We start from the raw sequence: 16,213 nt of genomic DNA on the forward strand, positions 1-16,213 counted from the left end.
CCCTTTTATCCCGTTCAACCTTCGCCATCCCCCTTTCCCTCTGGTAACCACCATACTGTTGTCTGTCTATGACTTTGTTTGTTTTGTTTGTTCATTTTTTGCTTCCTAGAAGTTTTATATCCCACAAATGAGTGAAATCATATGGTTCTTGTCCTTTTCCATCTGACTTATATCACTTAACATGATACTCTCAGGTACTTCCATGTTGTCACAAATTGTAACATTTCATTTTTTTATTTCTGAGTAGTATTTCTTTGTATAAATGTACCACATCTTCTTTATTCCATCATCCGTCAAAGGATGCTAAGGTTGTCTCCATGTCTTGGGTATTGTGAATAATGCTGCACTGAACATTGGGATACATGTATCTTTATGAATAAGAGCTTTCAAAATTTGTGAGTAGAAGCCCAGAAGAGGGATTGTTGGATCATATGGGAGCTCTATTCTTAATTTTTTGAGGCATCTCCATACTGTTTTTCATAGTGGTTATACCAATGTACGTTCCCAATAGCAGTGTATGAGGGTTCTCTTTTTTCACATCTTTTCCAACACTTATTATTACTTGTCTTGTTGATAATAGCCATTCTAACAGGTGTGAGGTGGCATCTCTATGCGGTTTTGATTGGATTTCCCGTATAGCTAGTGAAGTTGAGCATCTTTTCATATACCTATTAGCCATCTGTATATCTTTTCAGTAAACATGTCTGTTCAGGTCTTCTGCCCATTATTTAATAGGATTGTTGATATTGTTGTTGAGTTGATTGAGTTCTTCATTATTTTGGATATTAGCCCGTTATTTGAGATATCGTTTCAAATATCTTCTCCCATTTGGTTGGTTGCCTTTTTGTTTTGTTGATTTTTGTTTGCTTGTTTGTTTGTTTTGCTATGCGGAATCTTTTTGGTTTGATGTAGGTCCATTCATGAATTTTTGCTTCTACTTCCTTGCCCTTTGGGGTCAAGTTCACAAAATCTCGGAGACCAAGGTCCATAAGTTTAGTACCTACTAACTAACTCTATTGATGCTGATTTTTATTGCCTTCAGTACACTTGAGTAGACTTATTTAGTCCAGGTTAAGCTCAATTCCACATGATGAAAGAGTTCAGTAGTATTCTACTTGGCTTCATGCTTGTTGGAAAACTTGCCACATAAAGAACATGACAACAAAATATGATCCAACCAGAGAGAATAGATTTGCATATAGTTGAGAGCCTGATGGGAAATATCCTCAAAAGAAAAGACATTTTTAAGAGCAATCACACTTTGAGACAAAATGAGAAAAATGGTCAGTTTATAGTGTTATTTGGTACAGGGTGAGATTTAATTGATGATAATGACATTAAGTAATTAGAACCAGTTCTAAGCACTGCATATTAATAAAATTGCTTCTCTAGGATATTGAATAAGGATGCAGTTTTTTAAAAAGTAGGAATTAGTTTCTTCAGATCAGCCTGGAGTGTAAGAGTCTGTCCATAGTGGAACTTTTAAATCATGAGATTCCTTTGAAAGTCCATTTGCGTAAGTATTCTTTAATCTCCAACATAAAATACTTAGCCAGACATTAAAAATAATATTACATAAATTTGAGAAAGAAAGCTTATTCAGGGAACTTGGTGGTTTGAAAAGAAAGCCCCAACGTTCTTTAATTATTTTCATATTATGTCTGTGTCCTCTTTTAATCTCAGGCTTTGTCACTGCTTGCCCAATAGAATGTGGTAGAAGCGATGTTCTGCCAGTTTCAGTGTCCAGTCCTTATGAAACTGATAACTTCCACTTCCTGTGTCTTGGATACTGCTGTTGAAAACCAGTCCCCAAGCAGTGAAGATGCCCAAGCTGCCAGCCCCTTGGAAAGGGTCCATAACCAGCATAAAATTGCCAATCACAAAATTGAGTCATTTTACAAGTATCTTCTAGCCCAGGTGAACTCTTTCAGCTGACACCACGCTGAGTATAGATTAGCTGATTCCACCAAGCCCTTCCTAATTATACATTTGTAATCAAAATAAATTACTGCTTTTTTGTAACAGCCTTGAAATTTTGAGGTAGATTGTTATACAGCTACAAATACCTGGAACAGTTATATGCTTGGTGTCTCTGGAGTTCTGTACAGACTTCAGATGCCTGTGGAAATGTTCACAGTATGCTACAAGTTCTAACCAAAACAAATATAGTAGTATCCTTCTTCCTCAAGTTACTTTGAAGTCTTTGTTAAATCGGTAGCCTGCTATTATCTTATTTAGAAAACAATTTGATAAAAGACTTTACAGCATAGATGAAAAAGTGACAACACAATTTCAAGTAATTTGTTCCAAATCACACAGTTAATAGCTGAACCAAACCTGATTCATTGATCATCATTCTTGATATGGTTGTCCTTCCCCACCAAAAAGTCTTTCTTTCTTAAATTTTATTGGATCTCATGGAGAATCTTTAGGCCATCTTTAAATCAGCTGAAGTGCTGCATTTATTACCATCATCTTTTTTTTTCTGGATATTTCCAAGCTATCATCAATTTCTCAAAGGAGTTATAGAGCCCCCTCACCCCACCCCCCAGATTTTGTTAGTGTTATTTCTTCTCTTATAATAGAAAATTTTTGTTTTATTTTTACTTGCATATCTGCATCTTAGTAGAAACATGGCACCTGTTGCAGACAGATGTTCAGATTTGTGAGACATGTTAAATCCAAATTATTAACAAATATAGTACTATGTGTCAGGCACTCATAAATGAATGAGGTATGGTCCCAAGCAGAGTCTTCTGATAGGCATTTTCTCTCTTTTTCTCATGACTTCTGATCTAAAGGTTATAGTTTGGTAAATATAACCTGAACAGTTAAATACCTGCTTCCCTAATTGTTTTTATTTTTTTTATTTTTTATTTTTCTTGTCACCTTATCCCAAATTAAGAGCATGGCTTTAAAAGCCCTGTTTTGGTATTTGTTTTTAAAGTTCTTCTATTTCTCTAGCAGGTCTTTTCTGGCTTGCTATCTCTCAGGTGATAGCAGTTTTGACAAAGCTTCCAGTTGTACTGAGTCCCTGAGCTAAAACAAACAAACAAACAAAAACGATAACAACATTTTTGTTTCAAATTTCCAATAGGAGTCTCTGCCATTCTCTTTTCTTCCAAATAGTAAAACCAAGAATGAAAGCTTAATTTCTCAATTGAGATTATTTCTGTTTACTCTTATTCCCCTAGGATTAATATCTTAGGACAAACAAACAAAAGGAAGTAAATTTTCACATTACAGATTCTGGAAGAGAAATAAAAACATGTACTTTTTTTGTCAGGTTAGTATGCCAACTAAATTTTTCTTAATTTGATTTTTTTTTTTTTTTTTTGCTTTTTCGCAAAGGTTAGCACAAAACAATGGAATAATCCTCCCTGAAGAGTACATCAGAAAGTATTGTGTGTGTGTGTGTGTGTGTGTGTGTGTGTGTGTGTGTGTGGTGGGGGGGGATGGGGAGTAGGTATTTTCAGAGGACACGCATTTTAAGAGCCTATAATTTCATTTGTTTCAGAAAAGTCAGTGAAACAGTTGAAAGCCTATTTGGGTTCATTTTGTCATTTATGTAAACAAATTCCACTAGGGAATTAGTACTGCATAATATAATGGTGGTCTCTAGAAAATTTTGAAGTTTCCCTGCCCAGACACATGGCTCTCCCTATATTTAGGAGTCAAAGATCTTCACTGGATAATGTGGTGGATGTGTACACACCAGGCAGACCAGAACACACCATCCTTCTTTGGTTTCTTTGGTGCCGTCAGCCAGAGGACCTAATGCTGACCAGAAAATATATTGTCTCAACTGGGATATCTTTGAGAGTAAAAGGAAAGGCTTTTAATAATTATGGAATAGTAAGTATAAGCTGGGCAAATGGAGCTGTTCTTACCAAACTGTGACTTGTGGTGATCCATCATAGGTAATGGCATGAGACTAGAGCTTACTATTCCTCTGAAATTTTTCTTTTAACTCTATTTAAGCAAAGAGAGCCATTTTCCCTCTAGATTCACAGATGTAAAGCTGTGAACTAGAAATTGTCTCAGAATTTGTCACCCTCCATGAGTGCAATCTATTTTAATTGCTGAGCAATTAAAGTATAACATAAATAATAGAGAATATAAAAAAAAATAATTATGGTATTTTCTTTGGTTGTGATTTTTACTGCTCAGAGAACCATCTTCCCCTCACTGGTTGGTTATACAAGCTCTTAAACACCTTTAATGCTTAAACTTATTCATGTTGTGATTGTTACTTTTAAGTAGGAGTATCCTAGTACATATGTATGAATTTCAAGAGTATTTATTTGTTAGTATAGCAACCTTCTCTGGGACAAGAAAAGACATCGAGTTTTATTATGGAGACATGAATGCTCTAATTCCCCTTTTCCTGAGCTTTGGCCATTTTGGAAAGCACTTGTTCTTTGATTTGCCTTTTCAGATATGAGCCCAGTTTCTCCTCATAGAGAGATCCCTGCGCTAGGATAAAGGATGGGTAGGCCCATCTGCACTGTATTAAAAAATAATCCTCACAGTTTCATGGGAGCTGAATTAGTTTGCCAGGAAACGTAATTAGCTTTTTTGGCAAACACTTTTTAGTAATAGTCATATTTGCCTAAGTAATTTTCTACATGTCTATCAATAACAAGCCAAATGACACTTCCTGCTTATAAAAAGTTCTGCATTTTCTTGGTTGCTCTCTGTTCCATGCCTGTTTCTTTAACTTTTCCTTCAATCTTGTGTACTCCCCCCATATTCTTATATTTTATATAAGGCAAAAGAAGTCAGTATTTGTTATTCATAACCAAAACAAAAGCAAAAACAAAACAAAAACATTTATACAGAAAATAGAATAAGAAAGTAAGTTGCCAGCCGAAAACACTCTGAGAAATGTAGGATTATTGGAAATTGATTATGTGGTCAATTGCTTCATATTCCATAATGGGAATCTGGATGCCCATAGCATGCAGTGGTGAAATGCCTAATTATTACTTTATGTTACTGGAATCACCGTTCCATTGAGGGCAAGACTAAGTGGAATCATGAGAGCACTGGGATACAAAATGAAAGAATGAGGAATTATTGGATTGCTGATATTGCTTCTTAGGTCTTAGAAAATACAAAGAATGATGAGGTTAAATTTCTTTTTTCTTGTCCTGAGGCACAGAATGAAGCTAAAGTTCTCTGATTCTGAAAATATCTCATTTCTTTATTTGGTGGACTGTCTGAGTTAAAAACAAAGAACAAAGTCCACAATTTGTCTCTGCAGGTTTCTGAATCTTAAGTTCAATCGAATTCACAATTGTGGCACAGGTCTTATAGAAAAGGGCATTAGCCAAAGGACTGGACCAAAAATAGGGATATTTGAAATAAATTGAAAGACATAGAGGATTTCCAAACCCTCTAGCACATCCCTAACTAATAATTCCAGAGAAGACAGTATTCTCTCCATTGTCTCCAGAAGTTAATAGCTGTTTCTCCCTTGCTTAAAGATGCCAGTATTCCCCTATTTGGGAGGTCACACTTGCAGGAGGGAACCATAAATGCCTCTCTTGCCTCTCCCTTCATTACCACTAAATCATATCCCTAAACGAGTAGCCTCATGAACACCTTTGAGGGACTTTTTGAAAACTATTTTTGAAAGTTTTTATATGCAGAACCTAATTGTAAAACTGAACTGCAAATTATTGTGTGAAATGACTATTCAAGTGTCGAGTTGTTAATAGAACTCCACTTACCAGTGATTCTGAGTGCAGTAAATAACATTCTGCAATTGATGGTTCCTAATTTCCTGGGTTGAATAGTGTAAACCTAAACCCAGCAGTGGACAAAAATTCTGAAGTGGCAGAAAACATTTGATGAAATACAGAGGAAGAATTCAACACCAAAAATTTAAAATGCTGGACAAAATATTTTGTGTGTGAACCATCGTCCCATCCCCAAAAATGTTTCTGAGGGGAATCTAGAAAACAACTATTAACTTCCTAGGGCTGTCATAATAAAAGTATCACAACTGAGCAGCTGAAACAACAGGAATTTTTGTCTCATAGCTCTGGAGGCTAAAAGTCTGACATCAAATTGTCAGCAGAGTTGGTTCCTCCTAAGCCCAGTAGGAAAATATTCTGTGACTCTCTCCTAGCTTCTGGGGTTTTGTTTGTTTGTTTCTATTACTCTTTGATATTTCTTGGCTTATAGATGTCTTTATCATCACATAGTGTTCTCCCAATGTATTTGATATCTTTGTCCAAACTTCCCTTTTTCATAAGGATACCTGCCATATTGGATTGGGGCCCACCTTAATGACCTCATCTTGATCATCTGCAAAGATCCTTTTTCCAAATAAAGTCACATTCACAGTTACTGGGATTAGGACTTCAGCATCTTTGAGGGGACACAATTCAACTCGTAACAACAACCAAAGATCAGAATGATATTTTCACAATTAAAACACCAGTGTACTTTTAACCCGTATTACTAGCTAATCTCTTTGTACCTGGTTATTTATGTCCTACAGTTAAACATGTAAGGAAAAAAAGGACTGTTTAGTTTTATTTCATAGCATATTTGGGTTAGATACCCTTTCAATGTCCAGTTTTATACTCTGTTCAGTTCAGAGTTGAACTGTGTTTCTCAAAAAACAAAAGGCAAATTGATGCATACTGCTTTCCCCTAAAACTAGGAATCAATTAATAATTCTTGATCTAGATATGGAAGAGGAAATGAGGTTTGATAGGAAAATATTAGGTGGGGAGAGATAAAAATCAAAAATGGAACAATGACTGGGGATACAGGTATAAATGACATGTTTAAAAAAAGGGCTACTAATAATGAAAAGTAGATAAGAATATTCCCAACATAAAGGTGCTTAGCATATCAGAGAAATAATTTATATTGAAATTGATATAATTTAAAAAACTAACAGGAGATTACATAATTTTTTCACTATCACTCCATTAACATAAGCGATTTGTCTTATAGCTACATAGTAGACAATTGGGCAATATTTGTTGACTGGATTAATTAATCAATTTCTTAAGTAGAATACACAATAGTAAATCTATTATGGCCTGGGATAGTAAAGCAATAATATAAATACAAATAACTAAAGTAATACAAACAACTAAAGGAGCATAGTTAGAGAACTGTGAAGGGGTATGATACAGCAATCTTATAAACTGTTGATGGCAGATGGAAACTCAGGTCGGAAAGTGGGAGTCTGAATGCCTTAGAGATCATCGGTATTGTCCAGAAAAGAGGATTTCTTTGTATTGCTAAACACAAGCAAAATCAGTAGTAAAATAAACATTTTACAATAAATAAAAAATAATTGAATTTTATCAGCCAATGAAGAATGATTTATAAAAACACCGACGTTCTCCTTGTAGCTTGGTGTTTGATACTATCACGTCATTAATCAAGTGAATAAGATATGAAGCAGATGTGTGATAGTTGCCATAAAATCCTAATACAGAAATATTTAAGCAGAATATTTTTTCCATCACTCTGCATTTCAGCATTATAATGTCAATCAGTACAGGCAACAAAACAAATCCAGACAAAACAAATTAAAACGAAATTAATCTGTCAACATTAGTACAACTTCTGAGAATTATGGCTTTAACAGTTTTTTTTTAAATATATGTTTTCTTTATGAGTAATAGTTTTATACCTATAAAATAGAAATAATATTCTCAGTCATTGGAACTTCTGTTTTTTTATTGGCTGCATCACCCAATGACACTGTGAAACCCTCTTTTCAGATAGTTTTTTGCACATAACTTATCTGGTGAATTTGCTTTTACTCTGCCTGTGTGCCTATAAAATTGAACTCTAAAACAAAGTTACCAAGATAGTGACTTTGCTTGAGGCACTAAATTCCACAGCAGCATTAATGATGTACCTAATGCACTCATTGTTTAATGTAATAAACAACGAGGAACAAGCAGTGCAGGACATCTCTACAAGTTGCAAAAGTTAATGTCTATTCCTGAAAAGTTCCAGCTACCACTACATTAGCTGAATGAAGAACCTAAGAGGAAAGCAGCCTTGCTCATCAGTTAGCTCTGTTGAATCATCCCCAGCATGAGAGAGAAGAGCCAGGAAACTTCCTCACATAAGTGGAACAGCTCTGCAAGTCCTACTTGTGAGAGATGTGGTCAATTGGGGCAAAGTAGATATTTTTGAAATAATTTGGCTCAGTTGCTCTGTTACAGACAATACCAAGTTAAGACTTGATTTATCTCCAGTTTAAATATTTGCATTTCATTTTTTTCCAAAATTCTCCCAAATGCAGAAATCACAAAAGTATTGAGTAGTTTCTTCATTAATTAAGGATGTGTTTTGGATTATTTTCTCCTGTTTTCAGGGAAAATACATATAATATGTTTTAATAAATAAGCAGAAACCTAAAAAGAAAATCATTTGACACACTAGTGACTGCATGTTTTTGTATCAGCCTACACAGTGTTCTAGGAAAAATACAAACACAAAAACAGAAAAACAAAACCACAAGCACAGACCATCTGTTTATTCTGAGCCTCTGTGACACAGTATATATACTACACTTCTTCAATGTCGTTATAAAACATCTTGTTCCTCTCTTTCTTCAGATAAATGTGGGATAATCACACATGACAGCACTAGACTATACACATATTTAGAGAATTTAAAATATTGCTAGGTAAGAATTAAAGTTGTCTAGTACTTTAATAAACCCACAGATACCTCAAAAGGGTTTTATTCCAGTAGTTCCTAAAATTATGTATGTAGTATTTATTCTGTAGGATATTCTTAGAGCATGTGCATTATCATTTTGATTTCCTTCTTTTATTTCGGAAATGTGATGTTGATTTGTTTGCCATACAAAAGGTCTTTTAGTATGTGTGTTGGGGGGACCTTGGCATCATTTCTTTCCTTTCTTTTTATTTTTTGAAAGATGACTCATATGACTGTTTTCTATGGTAATTTATATGCATTTTTAGCTTTACAAAATGCTATGATTAGCTAGCTTAGTCATTGCCTGTTACTACAAACTTATGTACCACGTCATTCTCAAATTATTGTTTTCTTCATAAAGTAAAATTTCAAATTAGCAATACTTTGATAAATCAATATGTAGGAACTAAGCAAAGAACATAAAAATGTATACCTAATTATTGGTGATTATCGAACATTTTAACATCTATTGGTCCTCAGATCCATAGTACTCAGTCCTTTCATATATATTTCTAAATTAAATCATTTATAGCTGCTCATTACACCTAAGAAATAGTTATACCTGCTAAAGCTATAGTTCAAATACAACATTTATATAATTACTAATAATTTGAATAAACTTTAAGATAAAAAGTGAACATTTAAAAATAAAAACTTTATTTCAGTATGTCATTTTAAATTTGGAAGATTATAATATACATTTTGTATACATGCCTTGATTTGTTATCCCCCATTTATTTATTCAACACATATGCATTCAACATCTTTTATATGCAAAACCATAATATTACTGAGAAGTTTCAAGAATGGTGCTGAAGAGAGATCGAAAATGCATTTCACACTTATTTTGATACAGCAAGTTAGTACACTGATCTGTTCAAGCCTATTTTCAATATTTGGAATGTTACATCATAGGATTATTTTAAAATATGAGGTGGATAGCTAAGGATAGAAAATAGTTTATTTTACAGTAAAAAATGTATGGGTAACCATAACCATATCAGGAAGGTAGGGGGGAAATATATTGACACAAATCTTATTCCTAAACAGGATTAGGTACCATTTAGACATAATCATCTAAAGTTTTAATATGCCAAGTCAGTTACTGAGAATTCACTTGACCAAATTAATTTGCTGATAAATATTAAGCTAAAGAAAGTTTCAGAAAAATATCAGTAATGATATATATTTTTTTCAAATATACCTTTTTATGTTTATGATAAAATTTACTGTTTGTGTCAGTGGCTATAAATAAATGGGTTCCATTGAAGATCTTGAGAATTCGTGACACTTAAATAATACATGTGTATATTAAATTAATATATTTGAAATAATAAAAAAGTAAAAATAATCCAGAATTTGGGGTGCTTAGTAATTTTGTGGCATGTTTTTTATATGGATGTAATTAAAAAAATACAAAGATATCAGCATTATTACCATATATGTTTTGTGTATAAAGATAAATATGGTTAAAACAAGTTTAAAAAGGGGAAATTATCTGAAACATTGATTTTTGAGAGGATGAGAAAGCAAAAACAAATAATACAGAAGATAATAATAAAATCACTAGATAGATTGCTTTAAAGGTGTTAAATTTTATGCAATATTAAGTAAATATATTTATGGGACAGTCAAACTATTAATCATGTATTAGGTAACAAAGAAAATATATTCAATCTCAATAGGTATAATTCACAGGCTTTTTAGATTTAAAATGGATATCAATATTCTAAATGAAATTATCCAATTGTCACACACACATAGACATCTATATGCTTATGTTTATAATTCTTAAATAATGAAAATGTCTTTTAACAATGAGATTAATACATTGCTGTCATGACTAAAGCCGTACTTAGAAGAAAGTTTCATTATTAAATAAGGTAAATTTATTTTATATACAGCTTGAGAATTAGAGAATACAAAAATAAATCTAAGAATAACTACTTAAGTTAACTTCTGAAAATGGAAGATTATTAGAAAAACATTAGAAAAGCAGATTAGTAAGGAAGCTTTTAGACACAGATAAAGAAAACTCTGACTCAGTTGATGTGTCAGTGAGAAATATATTATCTTACAGAACATAGAGTATAGCTGGGGTTCCAATGATGATCTTTACTTGACCTTTCTCTGTATTTCACCAAAGGCCAACTCTACTTGTGTGTACAACATGGCCATAACATTCCTATGGGGCCCTTCCAGACATGATGACAACTAAATAAGTATTCTTTGTGGCTCTTTTGAAGCTTAGGAATACTGATCCCAGAAAATTCCCTGTAATTATACACCTTGCTTTTGCCTAAACCAATCAATGAAAAGATGACAGCTTAGACCCATCAAGATTCAAATCTCTGGACTAGGTCAGAAGTGCCTCCCCTGAAACACATAGCTATTCAGAGAAGGCAGAGTCTTTAAATCACATAGAGACCATGTCTGCCAAAGGAAGAACAAATTGATTACTTATAACTAAATTCTAATTATTTGAAAAAAACCTGAATTCACATAAGCATAAATCAAGTTTAATCAGGTAAAATACTCAAATGCGTACTATGAATGACTGTATAATGCAGAAGAGATAGAACATTAACATAGTGCATAACTTGAATAAATTGGATGAAAAGGATAATTTTAGAAAATTCTGCCAGCTAACACAAAGAGAGGGAGTGTATTTAAACAAAAACTGCCCAAAAGTATTTCTAAAGCTGTTCTAAACTATTGCAGATAAATGCTTTATCTGTTTTAGAATTAGGGAAAAGATTGAGAGCATCCTGATTACTTTTCAAAATCAGCATATCTTATATTAAAACATTACATAGATTTTTTAAAAGTGGAAAATTGCAACTCAGTTTCACATATGACTATGGATGAACCCAATTTACTAGGATTAGGTTCAGGGGAAGCAGCAGAAAATGCAAAATTAGAGTCACTTAGGATAGAAGTTTATTTCTCATAGAAATGAAGTCCAAATATAGGCAAGTTGGGATTGCTATGCCAGCTGCAGGAAAACATCAGGGACCCAGGTTCCTGGTACCTTTCTCTTCCACTGTCTTAGTGTGAGGCTTCCTTTTCATGTCATAGTCTGGAATGGCTGCTGAACCTCCAACCATAACATAAACATTTCAGGAGAAAGAAGAAAGGTCAAAAAGGTACAGATTGTAGCTAAGTAAGGTCTCTTTAAGAAGACTTCTTAGAAATCACACACAGTACTTCCTATAATCATAAGCAGAACTTAGATCATTGGTTACATCTGGATTCAAGAAAGGTTTAACTCTATGGCCATGTCTCCCTGAACAAGCTGAATCTTGTCTGATCTCAGAAGCTAAGCAAGGTTGGGCCTGGTTAGTACTTGGATGGGAGACCACCTAGGAAAACCAGGTGCTATGGGTGTAAAAATTTTAAAAATAAGAGATTGTAAACTGACAAGGTCCTTGCAATCTGTGAGGTCAACCAAGTGTTACCTCTTTGAAAGAAAAAGAAAGAAAGAAAAAGAAAGGTTTAACAGTATAATCATTTAGCTGAGCACATTGCTCAGACACCAGGCTCTGTAACAAAGAAAGAATGGGAGTATCTGCCATATATGTGAAAGTCTTTAATAGGAAATTAACAAATGTAATTCACAAATGTATTAAAAGGAAATTGAAATGTGGTCAGGTTGACTTTAATCCCCAATGCAAAGAGAGTTTAATATTCTGATATATATTTGTGATATTCAACAAATCACTAAATCAGAGAAAGATTATCCTGATAGTTTGCAAAGGATGATTCACCCAAATTAAACATCAATTCTTGAAGGAAAAAATTCTAATTAAAACTACTATTTAACATGATAAATTAAAGGTTTAAAAATAAATAACCAAATGTTATATTTAAAATAAAAAAATTAGAATAATTTATTTTCTCTTTAACAATTCAAAGATGCCTAAGTTCACTAATATTATTTATCACTCTTCTGATAATTCTTTTTATTTAATACTCCTTCAGTCTTTTTTTTTTTTAATATCAACACAAATATGGAATTATATTGGGGCATGTGTGGTTAAGAAAAAAGCCCTTCATGAAATTTTTGCATATTCCTGCCCAAACTCTGTAGAGGATTTATCTCTCCAATTAAGAATCACTGCTCAAGATAATTTTTTGAAAAGGGGATAGGGGAAAGGAGCCATAATTATCAGAATTAACTGAAATGCATTATAATACTTCTGCAGAAATCATAGGGGAGAATCTTCATCACCATGTGTTAAAGATTTCCTAGCTAGAATAACATTTACATGATTCATAAGAGAAGAAAAAAATGTCTAAATTTGACTTCATCGATGATAACTTTTGTTTTTCTAAAGCTGCTGTAAAGAAAATGAAAGAAAATCCACCGTCTGGGAGAAAATATTTGTAATCATATATCTTATAAAATATATTTATCCAGAATACATAAAGGACTCTTAAAGTAATAAGAAAATGAAGAACACCATTCAAAAGAAAGGAGGAAGTAAAGGTTTTAAAAGAATACCTCACATATAAGCAATATATGAATAGCAAATAAATACACGAAAAAAGACTTTCAGCATCATTAATTTTCAGTAAATGCAAACTTAAAACCCCAATAAAATTCCATTATACTCCCATTAGAATGACTTAAATTAGAAATATAAAATGACACTACCAAATGTTGGCAATAACCCAGAACAACTGGGTTAACGCACGTATAGCAGATGGGAATGCAAAAATCACACAGCCACTTTGAAAACGGGCATGGGAGTTTCTTAACATAAAGCTCTATATACTTACTATACATGTACCAGGTGATGTATAATCACAGCCCTATGTGTTTAAGAGAAGTGAAATTTATGTTCACACTAAGACCTGTGCAATAATGGTAATAACAGCTTTATTTGTTATGGCCAAAAAATTGGGAAGAATCCAAATATCTATAATTTGGAGAATGGATAAACAAATTAGGATACATTAATGCAGTGGAATACCCAATACTGGATACATTTGAAAATATTAAGCTAAAAACAGAAGCCTGGTACAAAACACTAGAGCATAATTCCACTTACGTGACAGTCTTAAACAGACAAAGCTGAGGGATAGAAACCAGATCAGTGGTTTTCAGGAGTGGAGGTTGGGGGAGTTAGTAATAATAAAGGGCCATCGAAATACAGAACTGCACTCCAAAAAAGCAAATTTTACTGTATATATTATACCTCATAAACTTTACCTAAAAAGAACCCCAAGAAACAAAAAGCAGTGTCTGTGTATTCTAAATTAACATATGTCTTCTGGGCAAATGTGGCCCCAAATGCCAGGCTCACCTCTCTGGATGTTCATGTTCTTCGTTTTGGCCCACTATTTTCTATCTTATTTATGTTTCCAGAAAGCTGTTTGTGCATATTTTTCTCATTTTTAATCTGTTTGTGTCTACCATTATTGGAGGCTGAAATCAGAATGTTTGTTCTATTCTCACAGTGAACTAAAAAAAAGAAAAACTATTTTAGGCACATTCAAAGCAATGTCATTATCCAAACCAAATTATATAGAAAGAGACTGCATTAGAGACTTAGGGAGTTATCTATAAATGTGAGGTTTTCCTCAATGATATTTTTGGCTTGTTGTATATGATTAAAATAAAAACAACTTATTGCTATCTCAGAAGGAGTCTATTGGGATCTATATGCTCATCTGCCCAGAATGTCATTAGACTTCAGAAATAAGTACACCTGCAAATAAGTTAGCAGTGGCAGTCATTATCAGAAGCAGAATTTCATGTATGACAAATAATGCATTCGTACTTTGATCTGTTGATTGAAACCACTTGATTAGAATGTTTATTGTATTTTTGTTATAAAAGCCAAGAATATGAAAAAGAAATGTCAAGAGGTAACGCTTTTTTATTTCTGTAATCAAGTATTACATTCGTATTAATTTTCTCCCATATATTATATATTATATATATATATATATAATATATATTATATTATATATAATATATATATGGGAGAAAAAAATATATATAATATATAATATATATAATATATATATATAATTGCTATCCTTTGTATATTCATAAGTAAAACAAAATACTCACTGAAGTCCTCTTTATGTCATACAATGTGGTGGACACTAGAAAGAAACAGATTCTTTTTATGTAAAAGAAAAGTTTCTTCCCTTCAAGGAGCTTAAAAATATCCTGTGAGGAAACTTCTAAGCACAAAAGCAGCTCTAAAACAATGGAAAAATAATGGGATAGAAATGAGAATAATGTACTAAAAGAGCTTTCCTTAAAATGCTGAGTGTTTTGTGAAACATTCACTAGGAATATGTTTTTCCCAGCATAGAATTATCTCTCTGAAGGATTTAGTAGAAGAAACCCCTGGCCCCAAGAGATCACCTGGGACAACACAAAAGAAAGTGCTGCTTGGACAGCAAAAATCCTTACTATCCATTCAACAAAACTGTTTTTAATGCCTAATTGATCCCACCAACCCCAGTATTTACATGCTATGCTTAAAAATATTTTCTAATTTAACCATTCACTGTCCAAAGCTAGTTACTCTTTCGTCTGTGTTCTGACACAGAGATTGCGAGTGACAACTCGCAGTCAAGGTAGAAACTGTGGTGAATGAAACAGCCCTTACTGTTTTTGTCTGTAGGCATAAACACTGACTTAGGCTGGTGGTGTGCTGGAGCTGGCTCACACCAGCTTGTGTCAACTGAATGTGCATTTCTCACTCTGACTCCATTTTTAGTAATATCGTGCCATCAGTACAGGAGAGGGGACATTTTTAGAAAGACAAAAGTTGAAAAAAAGTTGAAAGATCATTAGAGATGTTAGAACACTGACATTTCTTCAGCAGCATATTTTCTACTTTAAAGGCAGAGGACCTGTTACGAAAATATATCCTAAATGAACATAAAGGCACTAAAACAGTTCTTCCAAATTATAATATTTTTCTGGAAAACTTTTAAATACTACTTAGAGTGGCCATACGTAAGAAGACAAGCAGATTATCTCATGGCATACAAAGCACTTTGACCTCCGAAATAAGATGAGTTAGCTCTATGAAAATAACCAGTTTTGAAAATTAATTTAAAAATTCCTTATATATTTCTCTTTATGTTCTTTATATGTGTTGTATATAGCTCTGTCTATACCTATTTCTATACATAGATATATAGAATTTAAACTTTATGTAGTGAACTTTGATTATTATTTTGAAACAACTTCTAAGAGACATACAGAATCGCTTATGGCAGGCGTACGCAAAGTGGAGGTTTTTGGGCCAAACCTGGCCTGTGGCCTGTTTCTATATAGCTTCCAACTAAGAATTTTAAAAGTATTTTTAAAGAAGTACTTTAAAGACCCAAAAGAAAATGAAGAACATGTGACAGAGACCACATGTGGCTTGAAAAGCTTAAAATGTTTACATTCTAGAAAAAATTTGTCACTATCTGTTTTAAGGTAAGGAAAGTAAAAAAAAAAAAAAAATAGGCAATTAAAAATATA

At 33.0% G+C, this 16,213-nt stretch overlaps 1 pseudogene; it reads left to right on the forward strand.

Moving 5' to 3' along the window:
• Positions 1-11,980: 11,980 nt before the first annotated feature.
• On the forward strand, positions 11,981-12,099 carry LOC118605419 (annotated as a pseudogene).
• The last annotated feature ends 4,114 nt before the right edge of the window (positions 12,100-16,213 follow it).

Source organism: Rousettus aegyptiacus, unplaced genomic scaffold (genome assembly GCF_014176215.1).
Source record: "Rousettus aegyptiacus isolate mRouAeg1 unplaced genomic scaffold, mRouAeg1.p scaffold_m13_p_1, whole genome shotgun sequence".
Taxonomy (NCBI): domain Eukaryota; kingdom Metazoa; phylum Chordata; class Mammalia; order Chiroptera; family Pteropodidae; genus Rousettus; species Rousettus aegyptiacus.